Source organism: Trichechus manatus, unplaced genomic scaffold (genome assembly GCF_000243295.1).
Source record: "Trichechus manatus latirostris isolate Lorelei unplaced genomic scaffold, TriManLat1.0 scaffold00011, whole genome shotgun sequence".
Lineage (NCBI taxonomy): Eukaryota > Metazoa > Chordata > Mammalia > Sirenia > Trichechidae > Trichechus > Trichechus manatus.
Genome location: NW_004443947.1, coordinates 4308731 through 4314246, shown reverse-complemented (window position 1 = coordinate 4314246; position 5516 = coordinate 4308731).

The following is a 5516-nucleotide window of genomic DNA, read 5'->3' as shown; positions in this document are numbered from 1 at the left end:
TTTCTTTTTTCTGTATCTCGCCTTCCTGAAAAGACTGTTAAAGTCCATTTGTTGTTTTTTTGGGGGGGGTAGGGGGAGACAAATTATTTGCTAAAATGAGTGCAAATTTGCTGATTTTGATGGGATGATTGACTTCTGCTTATGGAAAGCAAATATTAGAATTAGGCATAATGTGCATAGAAAGTAGATATAGAGATTCTTCAAAGTGAAGGGGGCACCTCCCATTTTTGCATTTTTATGTGCATAAAAAATTCATATTTGGCACTATTCCCCCCTCAGCACATTGTTAAGGATTCACTTTGTTTTTGTTTCGTTTCGTTGTAAGATCAATGAAAGGCGGATGAGAAGAATCCTGAGAATGCCTGGGGATGAGGAGGAAAATGGGGGTACTACCTAATTCCTCTTCAAGGCTGTTGTTTAACTCCATTTCAGATAACCGGACAGTGAAAAGTTAAAGCATGTTGGGAGGAATTGAGGGTTTCTGTGAAATACTAAGTATGTCAGTCCTCATAAACTGCAAAGGTGATTTTTTTCCCCTCTGGGGGAGGGGTATGGAAAAATTTTATGCTTAAAAAAATGAATATATTGTAACCATTGACTTTATGCTAGGTATTCTTGAACACTTAATAGATCCAGAAAAAAAAAGAAATCATGCTTTCTGTGTATCTATTGTAAGTGCTAAACTTATTAGAAAAGTTTATATACTTTTTGACATGTCAGGGGCAGAGGGTAAAGCCATGTTTTGACTTGCTAAAAATGGTGTTGTCAAACAGCCCATTTAGCTCTCTGGTATTTCACCTTTCTACCTACCACGCCCCCCCCCCCCCAGCCATCCCACTATACTTAACATCCCTTTGAAAGGGTGCCTTGTACAATTTTATATATTTTATTGAAGAGTTATTTCATATCTGTTACTCTGAATTAAATTAAACATTTGTTTTATTGCAGTAAAGTTTGTCCAAACTCACAATTATTTTAAGAGGTGCTCTCTGCTCTTAGCTGGGCTTAGCTCAAAAAATGCCATCCAGATGGGTGGGCTGGGCTGGTATTTTTTTTAATTATTATTTTAATGTGAATCGATCAAGAGTTGCAGCCGGATTCAGATATTGCCGGGGGTAGAGGGGACGGGATGGGACTACTGAAAATACTGAAACACTTAGAAATGTTTCCTCCAGCAGCTTGCGTTACTCATGGAAAAGACGTAGAATTGTTATTAGGGGTTTTGCAAAAGATGGTGAAAAATGAGCTTAGAAGTGGCAAGGCAGAGAGATGTACAGGGTCTGAGTAGTTTGCAGATGATCAAGGGAAAATCTTGAACTTGAAATTTCCCAGCTACCAAAACAAAACAGCAAAACTTAAAAAGCCAAGGAAAAGGGACCTATAGCTTTTTGCAAAAGGAGATGGTGACTAGAGGCATTCACTGGGTTGGGGGCTGGATGCCTGGAGTTTGTCAAATCTTGCTCCGTTTTTTTTCCGATCTCCTCCCAAGGAGACAGGCCTGAACAAATGTTCCTTTTGGCTTGAAGAGGGAAGATGGTTCATTAAAGCCCCCTTTAGTACCCAGCCTCACTTCCCACTGGAGGACAGGGGCCAGGCTTGAGGTCTGAAGCATCACCATTAAAATAAAATGGTGATGGATGGGAAGGCTGCGAAGATCTTAAACTGCGCGTTTGTACGAATAAGTCAGAAGTACCTTTCCGAGGTCTTTGCGAATGCGTGACCCCCGCCGACTGAGAACTGATGCGAAAGGGAGCGAAAACTAACTGCTGCGGAACTGCGCGGTGGGGAGAAACCTTTGGCACCTGGCACCTTAGGACTGGCGCTTTCCTCCCGCGTTTCCTTTGTGCATACACCCAGCTTTGGTGGTGGGCTCCGGAAACTTTATTTTCGGGTCGGGCCAGGGCTCCCTTGGGTCGGGCGACTCATCTCGGAGGGCTCACACCTTGCTTGCGACGCAGGACCCAAACCTAGGGGCCTGCTCCGAACTTGGGGACCGTTTTCTTCGCGCTCCGCCGCCGCTCCTCCCCTAGCAGAGCCGCCAGAGCGTCCTAAACGTACCCAAATGTGCGCCTTTGCCATCATGCTAGGCCCTCAAGAACCGAACTCTTGATCCCAGCTCCGAATCCTACTCCTTTGAGGGATGCGTTTTCCAAAAGCCATAGTCCTTCCGGGTTTCGTCATCTGCCGCCAAGTCGGGTCCCTAATTAGCTCGTCCACGGAGCTTCCTTCCCGGCGCCGCTCGGACCTCGCAGCCTCAGGCAATCTACTCGGGTAGGGGATCCGGAGACGCCGGCTCCGGGTTAGGGCTCAGTTCGCCTCGGGAGGGGTCGCGATCCTGGGTCTCGGAGAATCGAGGCTGCGTCTCGAGGGGCTAGCGGGGTGCATTTGAATCCGTCTGGGTGACTGCGCATCACCCCCATTGCGGGCAAATTCCGAGCTCCTTGTAGGTGTTGGGAAGTACGAAGAAGAACTGAGGCTCGGAGAGGGGCTTGAAGCATACTCACCCCAGCGCTACCAGCTGGTCAGGGGGTACAGAGTGGAGACTGGGTCGTGTTGTTCGGGCCCTCATCACGGCCAGGGGTCCGTGAGGCCCGGCAGCGCGCCTTGCTCCGGGGATTCCCTCCGAATGCCGGATCCCGGGTTCTGTTCGCCGTCGCTGAAGTCTGGGCCTCGGGTCAGGCTTGATCGGATACGTGAAGAGTTTCAGAGGCCAGAATTAAAAGTTGCCTTTGTCCCCCAAAAACAAACGCAGAATGACTCTGGCTCACCAAGGGCCCGCGCAGCCCCGCATGGTAAATTAAAGCGGAAGATGCCAGGGTGCAGGCTCCGGACATCCTCAAGACCGCTGCCAGATAGATGCCTGATACAAAAAATCCACCAGTCCTTCTGTACTTTTAACGCTTTCCTCCAAAACTTTCCAGAAAGACAGCTTCTGCTTCCTGGAAAGAGGGAGAGACATGAAGAAAAATCACATTTATTGAGCCACTTTGATGTGCCAAGTTCAGAATAAGGCATTTTCTCACACGTGGTCTCAAGTAGTCACCACACACGGTGGTGGGAGGGGAGATATTATGAACGCTATTTTGTAGTTGAGGAAACTGAGGCTCAGAGAACTGGCTCACTTAGAGTCACAGAGCTGGCAGGTGGCAGTGGAATCCAGGCCTAAGTGTGAGAAGAGGTGGGCATTAACGTTGGCAAAAGCAGGCCCTGAAGGAGCTAGCTGTCTCAGAAATGGTGCGGTGTGCCTGGGGAGCCCTCTGAATCCCCAAGCCCTGAGACTCCAGGGTCTGGAGCCTGTCTCTGGACCACCTTCCACTGCCCACTGCTATTAGTGGGCTCCGGGCGGAGGGCCCCAGCTTTTCATCACATGAATCTGAGGTGCAGCCTGACCCCCTGAGCCCTGCCTTGGTGAAGCTGGGGCAAGGCCAGCAGGAGGTAGGCAGCGACAGCCTGGCAGAGAGAAGGCGTTGTCAAAACGTCTGCCTGACCCGACTGAAAAGAGGATCCCTGTCTTTGAGCAGAACCTTGTCTGAACGAATGAAAACTCCCACGGCCATTCTTTGCTATAAAAGCCGCTCATTTGCCACGGGTTGGAGAGGCCATTCCCCCACTCCCACTCCCTCTCCACTGCAGGCTTTGGAATAGCATAAACCTCATTTATAAAAGAACCCACGTCACACACACCCTCCCCAAAATCACAAGGCTGGCTTAATGAAGTTGCTTGTGCCTGCACCCCCCACCCCCCGAAGGGTACAATGTTTTTCTTCTTCTTCCAGCTTGGAGATGCTGTAGGCCTCCTTAACTAAATAAAGTGGTCCAAGCAACGAAAAAAGCGTGGGTCATCTCCTGGACCCCTCTAACCTCTCTCCCACCCCCAGCAACCCCTCTCACCTCCTCCTTCCTACGAACTAAATAAAAAGCAGTAAAATTGCTTTTCAAACCAGCCTGCTTCAAAGCAGAGCTGAGGACCAGGCTTTGGGAATCCTGAAGGCTGCCCTGATAAGGTTCGTAATAATCAAATCCAAACTCCATCCACCTCCTCTGACTCCTTCCAGCCTCCTCTGGACCCCTTTGCATTTGTTGATGAAAACACTTTGATGTCCTGAGTCCTCCAAACAATTATTATTATAATTTTAAACAACCTGGTATTTTCCATTACTAACGGCTCGGGCTTTGAAGTTACACCTCATAATTTCCTAAATTAAATAAATCATTTTAAGTTTGCACTGGGAGGCTTTTAATAGCAGAGAAAGGAATATCATTATCTTATTGAGACCCAATTGTGGTGGCTCCAGTTTGGCTGTAGCTAGGGGCAAAGTAGGCTCACTCTAACAGACATACTTTATTAACCTCCCATAACTCTTGAAAGAACATTTTTATATTTTCTTTGATTTCCCCCCTCCCTCTCTTGTTTTAAAGCTGTCCCAACCTTTAATTAGTGCCTAATATGAAAAGCATTATTTTTTTAATGCTATGTAATTTACCAGCGGCAACAGGCCAACTTAACAATTGTTTATTAGACTTGGTTTTTCACACAGGGCAAAGAATGCTGCTCCAAACCCAACTTTTCATGGGTGGTTGCACTAATTAATACAGTGTCTGAAGCTCCTAGGGGGTTTTTTAATATTGAAGCCGATGGGGGCGGAAGGGGGTTTTAGAAGTCCAGCTCCTGCCGACGTTCTTGCTCAGATTTCTTTCATGCTGTTTTGTCCTGGCTATGGAGTCAGCACAGACAGAAAGTGTTCCCTGGCTCCGGGAGGCTTTGGGATCCCGAGGCAACGGCCTCAGGACCCCCAGCATCTCCACTTGTGATTTATGGCTGGTGGGGCCCAGGCTTGGGGTGCTCACTCCAGACTCAGGGGTGGGGGCACCTCTCACCCAGCCTAGAAGGAGGAGGAGCTGGCCCGATGCTGGGGTTGGGCAGGAGTCAGGCCCTGGGGGCAAATGCTTAGGTCTCTCAGGCACTGGGCAGCGCTTGGCTTTGGGCATGCAAGTTGCTGATATTGAGGCAGGGGCTGGCATGGCGGTGGGGGTACCGCTGGGAGGAACCAAGGCCAGCTTCCTTCCCGTTTTTGACTTCCTCTTACTTCTTTCTCCTCCATTTTTCCCCTTCTTTTGTCTCGCATTTCCTTTTTCTTTCTTTCTTTTTCTGCTGTTTGTCTTCCTGCTCTTTCCTCTTCCTTTTCCTTTTCGTTTTTTTGTTTTTGTCCTTCCTTTGTTTTCCTTTTTTCCTCCTCTCATTCCTTTTCATGTCTGTCTCACTTCTACATTTTTAAATGTATTTCTTTTTCCTAGCTTCTTAGTGTCTATGCAATTTCTTTTTGTGTTCCTATTCTTAATTTTATCCCCACCCGCCCGGTTTTCTTTCTTCTCCCTTCCTTTCCTCTGTCAGTTGGCGCTTCCATTGCGTCTCTGTATCTTTTCCCGTTTTTTCTTTATTTTTATTCTGGCCGTCTCCTGTTTTTCTCCTTCTCATTCTCTTTTCCATTCTTCCCCGGTTCCAGCGATTTCGGGCC